Genomic DNA, 18,227 nt, shown 5'->3' on the forward strand with positions numbered 1-18,227 from the left:
AATTCCTTTAGACTGAAGCTTTAGACTAACATTGCATGATTCCTGGAGTTCTCATTAAGAATTTTGATATCTTTTTCCATTTAATTTTCGAAAAACACAAAAAAATAAAAAAAAATCATAAAATCCAAAAATTTCTTGTTTGAGTCTAGTGTCTCATCTTAAGTTTGGTGTCAATTGCATGCATTCATTCATGTGTCTTAAGGATCTTCAAATAATTCTTGATGATTTCTTACTCCAATCTTTGAATTCTCTTGACTTGAGTGTTTATGTGTCTCATATGCATTATCATTAGTGTTAGTAGTATACAAACTGCTAAGTTTGGTGTCTTGCATGCATTGTTATTTGATTTTAGTTGCATTTTGATTATAAAAAAAATCCAAAAATATTTTTAATTTGTGTCTTCTCAAGTCAATGATACAGAGAATTGAAGATTCAGAACATACAGCAGAGGAATTATACAGAAAAAGCTGGGCGTTCAAAACGCCCAGTGAAGAAGGACAGACTGGCGTTTAAACGCCAACCAGGGTACCTGGTTGGGCGTTTAACGCCCAAAAAGGTATAGTTTTGGGCGTTAAACGCCAGAATGTGCACCATTCTGGGCATTTAATGCCAGGATGGCACAAGGGGGAAGATTCTGTTTTTCAAATGCAATTTTTTTCAGGTTTCAAAGTTTTTCAAAATCAAATCTTTTTCAAATCATATCTTTTCAATCAAATCTCTTTCAAATTCAATTTCTTTCTATTTTCAAAAATACTTACTATCAATTAATGATTTGATTCAACATTTCAAGTATGTTGCCTTTTCTGTTGAGAAAGGTTTAATGTTTGAATCATATCTTTTCTTGTTAGCCAAGTTTTTAATTTTTCAAAATCAAATCTTTTTAAAATATTTTTCAAATCATATCTTCTCAATCACATTTTTTTTAAACCAATCATATTTTCTTAACCACATCTTTTTCAAAATAATTTTCAAGCAAATCTCTTTGATTTCTAATTTCAAAATCTTTTTCAAAAATCACTTTATTTCTTTCCCACTTTCATTTTTCGAAAATTAAGTAATGTTTTTCAAAATGTTTTCAAAATTTTTACTTAATTTTCGAAAATCACTTCCCTTCTTCTCACATCCTTCTATTTATGGACTAACACTATTCCTTAATGCAAAATTCGAACTCCATCTTCTTTGATAAGTTCGAATTTTCTACTTCTGTCTTCTACTCTTCTTTTCCTCTGACACTTCAAGGAATCTCTATACTGTGACATAGAGGATTCCACATTTCTTGTTCTCTTCTCTCTCATATGAGCAGGAGCAAAGACAAAGGCATTCTTGTTGAGGTTGACCCTGAACCTGAAAGGACCTTGAAGAGAAAGCTAAGAGAAGCCAAAGCACAACTCTCTTTAGAGGCCCTGACCAAATTCTTCAAAGGAGAAGAACACATGGCAGCCGAAAACAACAATGCCAACATTGCAAGGAAGGTGCTGGGTGACTTTACTGCACCTACTCCCGATTTCTATGGGAGAAGCATCTCTATCCCTGCCATTGGAGCAAACAACTTTGAGCTTAAGCCTCAATTAGTTTCTCTAATGCAACAGAATTGCAAGTTCCATGGACTTCCACTGGAAGATCCTCATCAGTTTTTAGCTGAGTTCTTGCAAATCTGTGACACTGTCAAGACTAATGGGGTTGACCCTGAGGTCTACAGACTTATGCTATTCCCTTTTGCTGTAAGAGACAGAGCTAGAACATGGTTGGACTCACAACCTAAAGAAAGCCTGGACTCTTGGGAAAAGCTAGTCAATGCCTTCTTGGCAAAGTTCTTTCCACCTCAAAAATTGAGTAAGCTTAGAGTGGAAGTCCAAACCTTCAGACAGAAGGAAGGAGAATCCCTCTATGAAGCTTGGGAAAGATACAAACAATTAATCAGAAAATGTCCCTCTGACATGCTTTCTGAATGGAGCATCATAGGAATTTTCTATGATGGTCTTTCTGAACTGTCCAAGATGTCCTTGGATAGCTCTGCTGGAGGCTCTCTTCATCTAAAGAAGACGCCTACAGAAGCTCAAGAGCTAATTGAAATGGTTGCAAATAACCAATTCATGTACACTTCTGAAAGAAATCCTGTGAACAATGGGACTAGTCAGAAGAAAGGAGTTCTTGAGATTGACACTCTGAATGCCATATTGGCACAGAACAAAATATTGACCCAACAAGTCAATATGATTTCTCAAAGTCTGTTTGGAATGTAAAATGCACCAAGCAGTACTAAGGAGGCTTCATCTGAGGAAGAAGCCTATGATCCTGAGAACCCTTCAATGGAAGAGGTGAATTACATGGGAGAACCCTATGGAAACACCTATAATCTTTCATGGAGAAACCATCCAAATTTTTCATGGAAGGATCAACAGAGACCTCAACAAGGTTTCAACAACAATGGTGGAAGAAACAGGTTTAGCAATAGCAAGCCTTTTCCATCATCTTCTCGGCAACAGACAGAGAGTTCTAAGCAGAATACCTCTGACTTAGCAACCATGGTCTCTGATCTGATCAAAACCACTCAAAGTTTCATGACTGAAACAAGGTCCTCCATTAGAAATTTGGAAGGACAAGTGGGTCAGCTGAGCAAGAAAATTACTGAACTCCCTCCTAGTACTCTTCCAAGCAATACAGAAGAAAATCCAAAAGGAGAGTGCAAGGCCATCAACATGGCCGAATTTTGGGAGGAAGAAAAGGCAGTGAACGCCACTGAGGAAGGCCTCACTGGGCGTCCACTGGCCTCCAATGAGTTCCCTAATGAGGAACCATGGGAATCTGAGGCTCAAACTGAGACCATAGAGATTCCATTGGACTTACTTCTGCCATTCATGAGCTCTGATGAGTATTCTTCCTCTGAAGAGGATGAGTATGTCACTGAAGAGCAAGTTGCTAAATACCTTGGAGCAATCATGAAGCTAAATGACAAGTTAGTTGGAAATGAGACATGGGAGGATGAACCCCCTTTGCTCACCAAAGAACTGGATGACTTGTCTAAGCAGAAACTGCCTCAGAAGAGACAGGATCCTGGGAAGTTTTAAATACCTTGTACCATAGGCACCATGACCTTCAAGAAGGCCTTGTGTGACTTAGGGTCAAGTGTAAACCTCATGCCCCTCTCTGTAATGGAGAAGTTAGGGATCTCTGAGGTGCAAGCTGCAAAAATCTCACTAGAGATGGCAGACAATTCAAGAAAATAAGCCCATGGACTTGTAGAGGATGTTCTGGTTAAAGTTGAAGACCATTACATCCCTACTGATTTCATAGTCCTAGAGTCTGGGAAGTGCATGGATGAGTCCATCATCCTTGGCAGACCCTTCCTAGCCACTGCAAAGGCTGTGATTGATGTTGATAGAGGGGAGTTGATCATTCAAGTGAATGAAGAATCCTTGGTGTTTAAGGCTCAAGGATATCCCTCGATCACCATGGAGAGGAAGCATGAAGAGTTTCCCTCAAAACAAAGCCAAACAGAGCCCCCACAGTCAAACGCTAAGTTTGGTGTTGGGAGGCCACAACCAAACTCTAAGTTTGGTGTTGAACCCCCACATTCAAACTCTAAGTTTGGTGTTGGGAGGTTCCAACATAGCTATGAGCATTTCTGAGGCTCCATGAGAGTCCTCTGTCAAGCTAATGACATTAAAGAAGCACTTGTTGGGAGGCAACCCAATGTTATATTTTACATATTTTTCTTTTGTTATTTTATCTTTTTTGTAGGTTGATGATCATAAGAAGTCACAAAATCAATGAAAAAAGCAAAAACAGAATGAAAAACAGGAAGAAAAATAGCACACCCTGGAGGATGCACCCACTGGCGTTTAAACGCCAGTGAGGTTAGCTGTTGGGCGTTTAACGCCCAGTCTGGCACCATTCTGGGCGTTTAACGCCAGAAAGGGGCACCAGACTGGCGTTAAACGCCAGAAATGGGCAAGAAGCTGGCGTTAAACGCCAGAAATGGGCACCAGCCCGGCGTTTAACGCCAGAAATGGCTAAAAACGTGATTTTGTTTGCCATTTGGTGCAGGGATGACTTTTCCTTGACACCTCAGGATCTGTGGACCCCACAGGATCCCCACCTACCCTACCACTCTCTCTCTTCTTCACCCATTCACCAATCACCTCAACACCTCTTCCCCAAAAACCCTTCACCTATCAAATCCCATCTTTCTCTTCACCACTCACATCCATCCTTCATAAAACCCCACCTACCTCACCATTCAAATTCAAACCACTTTCCCACCCAAACCCACCCTCAAATGGCCGAACCCTACCCTCCCCCTTCTCCTATATAAACCCTCCTTCACCCCTTTATTTTCACACTTCCTAAACACCATTTCTCTCCCCTTTTGGCCGAACACAAAGCCATTCCCTTCTTCCTCTTTTCTTCTTCTTCTACTCTCTTCTTTCTTCTTTTGCTCGAGGACGAGCAAACCTTTTAAGTTTGGTGTGGTAAAAGCATTGCTTTTTATTTTTCCATAACCATTTATGGCATCCAAGGCCGGAGAAACCTCTAGAAAGAGGAAAGGGAAGGCAAAAGCTTCCACCTCCGAGTCATGGGAGATGGAAAGATTCATCTCAAGGGTGCATCAAGACCACTTCTATGAAGTTGTGGCCTTGAAGAAGGTGATCCCCGAGGTCCCTTTTTCACTCAAAAAGGGTGAATATCCGGAGATCCGACATGAGATCCGAAGAAGAGGTTGGGAAGTTCTTACCAACCCCATTCAACAAGTTGGAATCTTGATGGTTCAAGAGTTCTATGCCAATGCATGGATCACCAAGAACCATGACCAAAGTGTGAACCCGAATCCCAAGAATTATCTTACTATGGTTCGGGGGAAATACTTGGATTTTAGTCCGGAAAGTGTAAGGTTGGCATTCAATTTGCCCATGATGCAAGGAGATGAACATCCTTACACTAGAAGGGTCAACTTTGATCAAAGGTTGGACCAAGTCCTCACAGTCATATGTGAAGAGGGCGCCCAATGGAAGAGAGATTCAAGAGGGAAGCCGGTTCAATTAAGAAGGCATGACCTCAAGCCCGTGGCTAGAGGATGGTTGGAGTTCATCCAACGCTCAATCATTCCCACTAGCAACCGGTCCGAAGTTACCATAGACCGGGCTATCATGATCCATAGCATCATGATTGGAGAAGAAATAGAGGTCCATGAGGTTATAGCCCAAGAACTCTATAAGGTGGCGGATAAGTCCTCTACCTTGGCAAGGTTAGCCTTTCCTCATCTCATCTGTCACCTCTGTTATTCAGTTGGAGTTGACATAGAGGGAGACATCCCCATTGATGAGGACAAGCCCATCACTAAGAAGAGAATGGAGCACACAAGAGACCCCACTCATCATGAGATCCCTGAGATTCCTCAAGGGATGCACTTTTCTCCACAAAACTATTGGGAGCAACTGAACACCTCCCTAGGAGAATTGAGTTCCAACATGGGACAACTAAGGGTGGAGCATCAAGAACATTCCATCATCCTCCATGAAATTAGAGAAGATCAAAGAATCATGAGGGAGGAGCAACAAAGACAAGGAAGAGACATTGAGGAGCTCAGGCACTCCATAGGATCTTCAAGAGGAAGAAAGAGCCGCCATCACTAAGGTGGACCCGTTCCTTGATTTCCTTGTTCTTTATTCTTCTGTTTTTCGAATTCTAGTGCTTATGTTTATCTATGTTTGTGTCTTGTGATCATTAGTGTCTTAGTGTCTATGCCTTAAAGTTATGAATGTCCTATGAATCCATCACCTTTCTTGAATAAAAACGTGCTTAATTGAAAAGGAAAGAATTGCATGAATTTTGAATTTTACAACAGTTTAATTATTTTGATGTGGTGGCAATATTTTTGTTTTCTGAATGTATGCTTAAACAGTGCATATGTCTTTTGAATTTGTGGTTCATGAATGTTGGCTCTTGAAAGAATGATGAAAAAGGAGACATGTTACTGAGGATCTGAAAAATCATAAAAATGATTCTTGAAGCAAGAAAAAGCAATGAAAAAAAAATCGAAAAAAAAGAGAGAAAAAGAAAAGAAAACGAAAAAAAAGGAGAGAAAGAAATAAAGTTGTGATCCAAGACAATAAGAGTGTGCTTAAGAACCCTGGACACCTCTAGTTGGGGACTCTAGCAAAGCTGAGTCACAATCTGAAAAGGTTCACCCAATTATGTGTCTGTGGCATGTATGTATCCGGTGGTAATACTGGAAGACAGAGTGCTTTGGGCCACAGCCAAGACTCAATAAGTAGCTATGTTCAAGAATCATCATACTTTACTAGGAGAATCATTAACACTATCTGGATTCTAAGTTCCTAAAGAAGCCAATCATTCTGAATTTCAAAGGATAGAGTGAGATGCCAAAACTATTCAGAGGCAAAAAGCTAAAAGCCCCGCTCATCTAATTAATACTGATCTTCATAGATGTTTTTGGAATTCATTGCATATTCTCTTCTTTTTATCTTATTTGATTTTTAGTTGCTTGAGGACAAGCATCAATTTAAGTTTGGTGTTGTGATGAGCGGATAATTTGTACGCTTTTTGGCATTGTTTTTAGTATGTTTTAAGTATGATCTAGTTAGTTTTTAGTATATTTTTACTAGTTTTTAGTTAAAATTCACTTTTCTGGACTTTACTATGAGTTTTTGTGTTTTTCTATGATTTCAGGTATTTTCTGGCTGAAATTGAGGGACCTGAGCAAAAATCTGATTCAGAGACTAAAAAGGACTGCAGATGCTGTTGGATTCTGACCTCCCTGCACTCGAAGTGAATTTTCTGGAGCTACAGAAGCCCAATTGGCGCGCTCTCAACGGCGTTGGAAAGTAGACATCCTGGGCTTTCCAGCAATATATGATAGTCTATACTTTGTCCAAGATTTGATGGCCCAAACCCGCGTTCAAAGTCACCCTCAGAAATCCCAGCGTTAAACGCTGGAACTGGCACCAAAATGGGAGTTAAACGCCCAAACTGGCATAAAAGCTGGCATAAAAGTTAGACCCTGTACTTATGTATTTTCAACGGTGGAGTTTCTACACACCATAGATTAAGGTGTGGAGCTCTGCTGTACCTCGAGTGTTAATGCAATTACTATTGTTCTTCTATTCAATTCCGCTTTTTCTTTTTCTAAGATATCACTTGTTCTTCGACTTGATGAATGTGATGATCCGTGACACTCATCATCATTCTCACCTATGAACGTGTGACTGACAACCACCTCCGTTCTACCTTCGATTGGGTGAATATCTCTTGGATTCCTGATTGCACGATGCATGGTTGATCGCCTGACAACCGAGTGCTCGCCTGACAACCGAGCCAACCATTCCGTGAGATCAGAGTCTTCGTGGTATATGCTAGAACTGATGGCCGCATTCAAGAGAATCCGGAAGGTCTAACCTTGTCTGTGGTATTCTGAGTAGGATTCAATGATTGAATGACTGTGACGTGCTTCAAACTCCTAGCAGGCGGGGCGTTAGTGACAGACGCAAAAGAATCGATGGATTCTATTCCGGCCTGACCGAGAATCGACAGATGATTACCCATGCTGTGACAGAGCATAGGCGACGTTTTCACTAAGAGGATGGGAGGTAGCCATTGACAACGGTGAAACCCTACATAAGCTTGCCATGGAAAGGAGTAAGAAGGATTGGATGAAGACAGTAGGAAAGCAGAGAGACGGAAGGGAAGGCATCTTCATGCGCTTATCTGAAGTTCCTACCAATGAATTACATAAGTACCTCTATCTTTATCTTATTGTTTATTTTCGTTCATCACCATATCCATTTGAGTTTGCCTGACTAAGATTTACAAGATGACCATAGCTTGCTTCATACTAACAATCTCCGTGGGATCGACCCTTACTCGCGTAAGGTTTATTACTTGGACGACCCAGTGCACTTGCTGGTTAGTTGTGCGAAGTTGTGTAATGCCATGGTACTGAGCTACCAAGTTTTTGGGGTTCATGACCGGGGTTTATGAGAGTTGTGAAAAGTATTGTTCACAATTTCGCGCACCAAATACCTTACTTGAGTAAGGGTCGATCCCACGGAGATTATTGGTTTGAAGCAATCTATGTTTATTTTATTATTCTTAGTCAGGATATTAATTAAAATTATCAGTTGGAATTATTAGATTGGAAAAATAAAAGAGAATAAAATCGTTACTTGTTGTGCAGTAATGGGAAATATGTTGGAGTTTTGGAGATGCTTTGTCCTCTGAATTTCTGCAACGTAATATTTAACTCAATTGTTTGTAAAGCACGTCTACGGCAAGCTGTATGTAGGGTGTCACCATTGTCAGTGGCTACTTCCCATCCTCTCAGTGAAAACGTTCCAGATGCTCTGTCACAGCACGGCTAATCAGCTGTCGGTTCTCGATCATGTTGGAATAGGATCCATTGATCCTTTTGCGTTTGTCATCACGCCCAGCAATCGCGAGTTTGAAGCGTGTCACAGCCATTCAATCCTTGAATCCTACTCGGAATACCACAGACAAGGTTTAGACCTTCCAGATCCTCAGGAGTGGCCGCCATCAATTCTAGCTTATACCGCGGAGATTCTGATTAAGGAATCTAAGAGAAGTTCATTCAGTCTGATGTAGAACGGAGGTGTTTGTTAGGCACACGTTCATAGATTGAGGGAGGTGATGAGTGTCACGGATCATCACCTCTTTCACAATTAAGCGCGAATAAACATCTTAGATCGGACCATACACACATTGAGTGAAATAGAAACAATTGCATTAATTCATCGAGACGCTGCAGAGCTCCTCACCCCCAACAATGGAGTTTAGAGACTCATGCTGTCAAAGTGTATAAAATTCAGATCTGAAAAATGTCATGAGGTGCAAGATAAGTCTCTAAAAGTTGTTTAAATAGTAAACTAGTAACCTAGGTTTACAGAATATGAGTAAACTAAGATAATTGGTGCAGAAATCCACTTCTGGGGCCCACTTGGTGTGTGCTGGGGTTGAGACTAAAGCTATCCACGAGTTGAGACCTTTCTTGGAGTTGAACTCCAAGTTATAACGTGTTTTGGGCGTTCAACTCCGGATCATGACGTGTTTCTAGCGTTTAACTCCAGACAGCAGCATGTACTTGGCGTTCAACGCCAAGTTACGTCGTCTTTCTTCGCGCAAAATATGGACTATTATATATTGCTGGAAAGCCCTGGATGTCTACTTTCCAACGCCGTTGAGAGCGCGCCAATTGGACTCCTGTAGCTCTAGAAAATCCATTTCGAGTGCAGGGAGGTCAGGATCCAACAGCATCAGCAGTCCTTTTTCAGCCTAACTCCGATTTTTGCTCAGCTCCCTCAATTTCAGCCAGAAAATACCTGAAATCACAGAAAAACACACAAACTCATAGTAAAGTCCATAAATATGATTTTTGCCTAAAAACTAATATTATTCTACTAAAAACCAATTAAATCATGCTAAAATCTATATGAAATTACCCCCAAAAAGCATATAAAATATCCGCTCATCACCCATAAACCCCACCTACCTTCAAAATTCAAATTACTTTCCCACCCAAACCCACCCTAAATGGCCGAACCTACTCCCTCTCCCCTCACTATATAAACCCCTCTATTCTTCTTCATTTTCACACAACACAAACCTCTCTTTTCCTTCTTGGCCGAATACACCTCTCCCCCTCCCCTCCATATTTTCTTCTTCTTCTTCTTCTCTTCTTTCATCTCTTGCTCGAGGGCGAGTAATATTCTAAGTTTGGTGTGGTAAAAGCATAGCTTTTTGTTTTTCCATAACCATTGATGGCACCTAAGGCCGGAGAATCCTCTAGAAAAGGGAAAGGGAAGACAAAAGCTTCCACCTCCGAGTCATGGGAGATGGAAAGATTCATCTCCAAAGCCCATCAAGACCACTTCTATGATGTTGTGGCCAAGAAGAAGGTGATCCCCGAGATCCCTTTCAAGCTCAAGAAAAATGAGTATCTGGAGATCCGACATGAGATCCAAAGGAGAGGTTGGGAAGTTCGAACCAATCCCATCCAACAAGTCAGAATCTTAATGGTTCAAGAGTTCTATGTCAATGCATGGATCACTAGGAACCATGATCAAAGTAAAAACCCGAACCCAAAGAATTATCTTACAATGGTTCGGGGGAAATACTTAGATTTTAGTCTGGAAAATGTGAGGTTGGCATTCAACTTGCCCAAAATGCAAGGAGATGAACACCCCTACATTATAAGGGTCAACTTTGATCAAAGGTTGGACCAAGTCCTCATGGACATATGTGTGGAAGGAGCTCAATGGAAAAGAGACTCAAGAGGCAAGCCAGATCAACTGAGAAGACTGGACCTTAAGCCTGTGGCTAGAGGATGGTTGGAGTTCATCCAACGCTCCATCATCCCCACTAGCAACCGATCTGAAGTTACCGTGGATTGGGCCATCATGATTCATAGCATCATGAATGGAGAGGAAGTAGAAGTTCATGAAGTCATCCCCTTGAACTCTACAAAATAGCCGAAAAGCCCTCCACCATGGCAAGGCTAACTTTTCCTCATCTTATTTGTCATCTATGTTACTCAGCTGGAGTTATCATAGAAGGAGACATCCTCATTGACGAGGATAAGCCCATCACCAAAAAGAGGATGGAGCAAACAAGAGAGACCATCCACGGACCTCAAGAGATGCATGAGGAAGCTCATCATCAAGAAATCCCTGAGATGCCTCAATGGATGCACTTTCCTCCCAACAACTATTGGGAACAACTCAACACATCCCTAGAAGATTTGAGTTACAATGTGGATCAATTAAGGGTGGAACATCAAGAGCACTCCATCATTCTCCATGAAATTAGAGAAGATCAAAGAGCAATGAGGGAGGAGCAATAGAAGCAAGGAAGGGACATAGAAGAGCTTAAGGACATTATTGGTCCTTCAAGAAGAAGACGCCACTAAGATGGACTCATTCCTTGTTCTTATTTTCTGTTGTTCAATTTTTATGTTATATGTTCATCTATGTTTTGTGTCTCTACTTCATGATCATTAGTAGTTAGTAACTATGTCTTAAAGTTATGAATAATTCCATGAATCATTCACCTCTCTTAATTAAAAAAATGTTTTTAATTCAAAAGAACAAGAAGTACATGAATTTCGAATTTATCCTTGAATTTAGTTAAATTATATTGATGTGGTGACAATACTTTTTGTTTTCTGAATGAATGCTTGAACAGTGCATATTTTTGATCTTGTTGTTTATGAATGTTAAAATTATTGGCTCTTGAAAGAATGATGAATAAAGATAGATGCTATTGATAATCTGAAAAATCAAAAATTGATTCTTGAAGCAAGAAAAAGCAGTGAATAGCAAAAAAAAAAAGTGGCGAAAAAAAATAGAAAGAAAGAAAGGGTAGAAATAGAGCTTCTCTCAAAATTGATTCGTGGTTTGCAGACAGTGCAAACTATAAGACTCAAGGTTCTCCTTCTGTAACCATGGAGAGGAAGCATGAAGAGCTTCTCTCAAAACAGAGTCAAATAGAGCCCCCACAGTCAAACTCTAAGTTTGGTGTTGGGAGGCCACAACCAACTTCTAAGTTTGGTGTCGAACCCCCACATTCAAACTCTAAGTTTGGTGTTGGGAGGTTCCAACATTGCTCTGAGCATCTCTGAGGCTCCATGAGAGCCCTCTGTCAAGCTACTGACATTAAAGAAGCGCTTGTTGGGAGGCAACCCAATGTTATATTTTATCTATTTTTCTTTTGTTATTTTATGTTTTCTGTAGGTTGATGATCATGAGAAGTCACAAAATCAATTGAAAAAGCAAAAACAGAATGAAAAACAGAAAGAAAAATAGCACACCCTGGAGGAAGATCCTGCTGGCGTTTAAACACCAGTAAGGCTAGCAGATGGGCGTTTAACGCCCAGTCTGGCACCATTCTGGGCGTTTAACGCCAGAAAGGGGCACCAGACTGGCGTTAAACGCTAGTAAAGGGCAAGAACTTGGCGTTAAACGCCAGAAAGGGGCACCAGCCCGGCGTTTAACGCCAGAATTGGCACAAAGAGCAATTTTGCTCGCCACTTGGTGCAGGGATGACTTTTCCTTGACACCTCAAGATCTGTGGACCCCACAGGATCCCCACCTACCCCACCACTCTATCTCTTCTTTCTTCTTTTACTCGAGGACGAGCAAACCTTCTAAGTTTGGTGTGGTAAAAGTGTTGCTTTTTGTTTCTCCGTAATCATTTATGGCACCTAAGGCTGGAGAAACCTCTAGAAAGGGGAAAGGGAAGGTAAAAGCTTCCGCCTCTGAGCCATGGAAGATGGAGATATTCATCTCAAGGGATGCACTTTCCTCCACAAAACTATTGGGAGCAATTAAACACCTCCCTAGGAGAATTGAGTTCCAACATGGGACAACTAAGGGTGGAGCACCAAGAACATTCCATCCTCCTCCATGAAATTAGAGAAGATCAAAGAATCATGAGAGAGGAGCAACAAAGACAAGGAAGAGACATTGAGGAGCTCAAGCACTCCATAGGATCTTCAAGAGGAAGAACAAGCCGCCATCACTAAGGTGGACCCGTTCTTTAATTTCCTTGTTCTTTATTTTCTGTTTTTCGAAAATTATGCTTATGTTTGTCTATGTTTGTGTCTTGTGATCATTAGTATCTTAGTGTCTATGCCTTAAAGTTATGAATTTCCTATGAATCCATCACCTTTCTTGAATGAAAAATGTTCTTAATTGAAAAAGAGAAGAATTGCATGAATTTTGAATTTTATAACAGTTTAATTATTTTGATATGGTGGCAATGCTTTTGTTTTCTGAATGTATGCTTAAACAGTGCATATATCTTTTGAATTTGTGGTTCATGAATGTTGGCTCTTGAAAGAATGATGAAAAATGAGACATGTTACTGAGGATCTGAAAAATCATAAAAATGATTCTTGAAGCAAGAAAAAGCAGTGAATACAAAAAAAAATTCGAAAAAAAGGAAAGAAAAAGAAAGAGAAAAAGAAAGAAAAAGAAAGAAAAAGAAAGAAATAAAGTTGTGATCCAAGGCAAAAAGAGTGTGCTTAAGAACCCTGGACACCTCTAATTGGGGACTTTAGCAAAGCTGAGTCACAATCTGAAAGGGTTCACCAAATTTTGTGTCTGTGGCATGTATGTATCCGGTGGTAATACTGGAAGACAGAGTGCTTTGGGCCATGGCCAAGACTCAATAAGTAGCTGTGTTCAAGAATCATCATACTTAACTAGGAGAATCAATGGCACTATCTGGATTCTGAGTTCCTAAAGAAGGCAATCATTCTGAATTTCAAAGGATAGAGTGAGATGCCAAAACTGTTCAGAGACAAAAAGCTAAAAGCCCCGCTCATCTAATTAATACTGATCTTCATAGATGTTTTTGGAATTCATTGCATATTCTCTTCTTTTTATCTTATTTGATCTTCAGTTGCTTGAGGACAAGCAACAATTTAAGTTTGGTGTTGTGATGAGCGGATAATTTGTACGCTTTTTGGCATTGTTTTTAGTATGTTTTTAGTATGATCTAGTTAGTTTTTAGTATATTTTTATTAGTTTTTAGTTAAAATTCACTTTTCTAGACTTTACTATGAGTTTGTGTGTTTTTCTGTGATTTCAGGTATTTTCTGGCTGAAATTGAGGGTCCTGAGCAAAAATCTGATTCAGAGGCTGAAAAGGACTGCAGATGCTGTTGGATTCTGATCTCCTTGCACTCGAAGTGGATTTTCTAGAGCTACAGAAGCCCAATTAGCGCGCTCTCAACGGCGTTGGAAAGTAGACATCCTGGGCTTTCCAGAAATGTATAATAGTCCATACTTTTCCCGAGATTTGATGGCCCAAACCGGCGTGGCAAAACAGCCTCATAAATTCCAGCGTTTAACGCTGGAACTGGCATAAAACTTGGAGTTAAACGCCCAAACTGGCATAAAAGCTGGCGTTTAACTCCAGAAAAGGTCTCTACACGAAAATGCTTCATTGCTCAGCCCAAGCACACACCAAGTGGACCCAGAAGTGGATTTTTACGTCATTTACTCATTTCTGTATACCCTAGGTTACTAGTTTACTATTAATATGATCTTTTGACATTGTATCTGGACCTCATGACATTTTACACGTTTCTTTGTGTACCTTTTACAGTATGAGTCTCTAAACCCCATGGTTGGGGGTGAGGAGCTCTGCTGTGTCTTGATGGATTAATGCAATTACTACTGTTTTTCATTCAATCATGCTTGCTTCCATTCTAAGATATCACTTGTTCTTAACCCGGATGAATGTGATGATCCGTGACACTCATCATATTCTCAACTATGAACGCGTGCCTGACAACCACCTCCGTTCTATCTTAGATTGAGTAGATATCTCTTGGATTCTTTAATCGGAATCTTCGTGGTATAAGCTAGAACTGATGGCGGCATTCAAGAGAATCCGGAAGGTCTAAACCTTGTCTGTGGTATTCTGAGTAGGATTCAATGATTGAATGACTGTGACGAGCTTCAAACTCCTGAGGGCGGGGCATTAGTGACAGACGCAAAAGAATCACTGGATTCTATTCCGGCCTGATTGAGAACCGACAGATGGATAGCCATGCCGTGACAGGGTGCGTTGAACATTTCCACTGAGAGGATGGGAGGTAGCCACTGACAACGGTGAAACCCTTGCATACAGCTTGCCATGGAAGGAGCCTTGCGTGCTTGAAGAAGAAGACAGTAGGAAAGCAGAGATTCAGAAGATGGAGCATCTCCAAAACCTCAACCTATTCTCCATTACTGCAAAACAAGTACTTAATTCATGTTCTTTTGCTTTTTACAATCAATCCTGATAATTTCTGATATCCTGACTAAGATTTACAAGATAACCATAGCTTGCTTCAATCCGACAATCTCCGTGGGATCGACCCTTACTCACGTAAGGTATTACTTGGACGACCCAGTGCACTTGCTGGTTAGTTGTGCGGGATTGCAAAAGTGTGATTGCAATTTCGTGCACCAAGAATCAATAACACTATCCGAAATTCTAAGTTCCTAGAGAAGCCAATCATTCTAAACTTCAAAGGAAAAAGTGAGATGCCAAAACTGTTCAGAAGCAAAAAGCTATAAGTCCCGCTCGTCTAATTAGAATGAATATTCATTGATATTTTGGGATTTATAGTATATACTCTTCTTTTTATCCTAATTGATTTTCAGTTGCTTGGGGACAAGCAACAATTTAAGTTTGGTGTTGTGATTAGCGGATAATTTATACGCTTTTTGGCATTGTTTTTAGGTAGTTTTTAGTATGATCTAGTTACTTTTAGGGATGCTTTCATTAGTTTTTATGCTAAATTCACATTTCCGGACTTTACTATGAGTTTGTGTGTTTTTCTATGATTTCAGGTATTTTCTGGCTGAAATTGAGGGACCTGACCAAAACTCTGATAAGGAGGCTGACAAAGGACTGCTGATGCTGTTGGAATCTGACCTCCCTGCACTCGAAATGAATTTTTTGGAGCTACAGAACTTCAAATGGTGCGCTCTCAACGACGTTGGAAAGTAGACATCCAGAGATTTCCAGAACTGTATAATAGCTCATACTTTATTCGTGATTAGACGACGTAAACTTGCGCTCAACTCCAATTCCATGCTGTATTCTGGAGTCAAACGCCAGAAACACGTCACGAACCAGAGTTGAACGCCCAAAACATGTTACAACTTGGCATTCAACTCCAAGAGAAGCCTCAGCTCATGGATAGATCAAGCTCAGCCCAAGCACACACCAAGTGGGCCCCGGAAGTGGATTTATGCATCAATTAGTTACTTATGTAAACCCTAGTAGCTAGTCTAGCATAAATAGAACTTTTTACCTTTGTATTAGACATCTTGGATTGTATTATTCAGTCTTTTGACCACGTTTGGGGGCTGGCCATTCGGCCATGCCTGAACCTCTATCACTTATGTATTTTCAACGGTGGAGTTTCTACACACCATAGATTAAGGGTGTGGAGCTCTGCTGTACCTCAAGTTTCAATGCAATTACTACTATTTTCTATTCAATTCGACTTATTCTTATTCTAAGATATTCGTTGCACTTCAACATGATGAATGTGATGATCCGTGACACTCATCATCATTCTCACTTTTGAACGCGTGACTGACAACCACTTCCGTTCTATCTTAGACCGGGCGCATATCTCTTGGATTCCTTAATCTGAATCTTCGTGGTATAAGTTAGAATTGATGGCGGCATTCATGGGAATTCGGAAAGTCTAACCTTGTCTGTGGTATTCCGAGTAGGATTCCGGGATTGAATGACTGTGACGAGCTTCAAACTCGCGATTACTGGGCGTGATGACAAACACAAAAGAATCAAGGGATTCTATTCCAACATGATCGAGAACCGACAGATGATTAGCCGTGCTGTGACAAAGCATTTGGACCATTTTTACTGAGAGGATGGGATGTAGCCATTGACAACGGTGATGCCCTACATACAGCTTGCCATAGAAAGGAGTGACAAAGAATGAATAAAAGCAGTAGGAAAGCAGAGATTCAGAAGGAATATAACACCTCCAAACACTTATCTGAAATTCCCAACATTAAGTTACATGAGTAACTCTATCCTATTTTATTCCTTCGCGTATACTATAATTTCTTAATACAGTTAAATCCGCCTTACTGGGATTTACAAGATGACCATAGCTTGCTTCATACCAATAATCTCGGTGGGATCGACCCTTACTCACGTAAGGTATTACTTGGACGACCCAGTACACTTGCTGGTTAGTTGTGCGGAGTTGTGACAAAGTGTGATTTATGTTTGTGAGCACCAAGTCTTTGGAGCCATTGTTGAGGATCACAATTTCGCCTACCAGTAATCCACTATAACGAAAAAGCCAACTCCCAACTTCAAAGGGAGGAGCTCGACCTACTTTCGGAAATCTGAGAAAGAGCTCAGATTAAGGAAGAAGCGTTGAAACAACAGATGGCCTCTGGTGCGCGAAATTGTGAACAATACTTTTCACAACTCTCATAATCCCCGGTCATGAACCCCAAAAACTTGGTGTTCAATACCATGGCATTACACAACTTCGCACAACTAACCAGCAAGTGCACTGGGTCGTCCAAGTAATAAACCTTACGCGAGTAAGGGTCGATCCCACGGAGATTGTTAGTATGAAGCAAGCTATGGTCATCTTGTAAATCTTAGTCAGGCAAGCTTAAATGGATATGGTGATGAACGCATAAAAACACAAAGATAAAGATAGAGATACTTATGTAATTCATTGGTAGGAACTTCAGATAAGCGCATGAAGATGCCTTCCCTTCCGTCTCTCTGCTTTCCTACTGTCTTCATCCAATCCTTCTTACTCCTTTCCATGGCAAGCTTATGCAAGGGTTTCACCGTTGTCAGTGGCTACCTCCCATCCTCTCAGTGAAAATGTTCCTATGCTCTGTCATAGCATGGCTAATCATCTGTCGGTTCTTGGTCAGGCCAGAATAGAATCCAGCGATTCTTTTGCGTCTGTCACTAACGCCCCGCCTGCTAGGAGTTTGAAGCACGTCACAGTCATTCAATCATTGAATCCTACTCAGAATACCACAGACAAGGTTAGACCTTCTGGATTCTCTTGAATGCCGCCATCAGTTCTAGCCTATACCACGAAGACTCTGATCTCACGGAATGGTTGGCTCGGTTGTCAGGCGAGCACTCGGTTGTCAGGCGATCAACCATGCCGTGCAATCAGGAATCCAAGAGATATTCACCCAATCGAAGGTAGAACGGAGGTGGTTGTCAGTCACACGTTCATAGGTGAGAATGATGATGAGTGTCACGGATCATCACATTCATCAAGTTGAAGAACAAGTGATATCTTAGAACAAGAACAAGCGGAATTGAATGGAAGAACAATAGCAATTGCATTAATACTCGAGGTACAGCAGAGCTCCACACCTTAATCTATGGTGTGTAGAAACTCCACCGTTGAAAATACATAAGAACAAGGTCTAGGCATGGCCGTGAGGCCAGCCTCCCAGTGATCTAAGATAGCATAAAAATGAAGATAGCTACCAAAGTCTTCAAATACAATAGTAAAAGGTCCTACTTATAGAGAACTAGTAGCCTAAGGTTTACAGAAATGAGTAAATGACATAAAAATCCACTTCCGGGCCCACTTGGTGTGTGCTTGGGCTGAGAAATGAAGCATTTTCGTGTAGAGACTCTTCTTGGAGTTAAACGCCAGCTTTAGTG

General features: G+C 40.8%; 1 non-coding gene across 1 annotated transcript; it reads right to left on the reverse strand.

Annotated features, from left to right (window-relative positions):
- Positions 1-1,835: 1,835 nt before the first annotated feature.
- Positions 1,836-1,943, reverse strand: LOC112718858 (small nucleolar RNA R71). The gene has a single exon (XR_003161186.1). It is a non-coding gene; the product is annotated as a small nucleolar RNA R71 (small nucleolar RNA).
- Between the last annotated feature and the right edge of the window lie 16,284 nt (positions 1,944-18,227).

This window comes from Arachis hypogaea, chromosome 10, assembly GCF_003086295.3.
Source record: "Arachis hypogaea cultivar Tifrunner chromosome 10, arahy.Tifrunner.gnm2.J5K5, whole genome shotgun sequence".
NCBI lineage: Eukaryota > Viridiplantae > Streptophyta > Magnoliopsida > Fabales > Fabaceae > Arachis > Arachis hypogaea.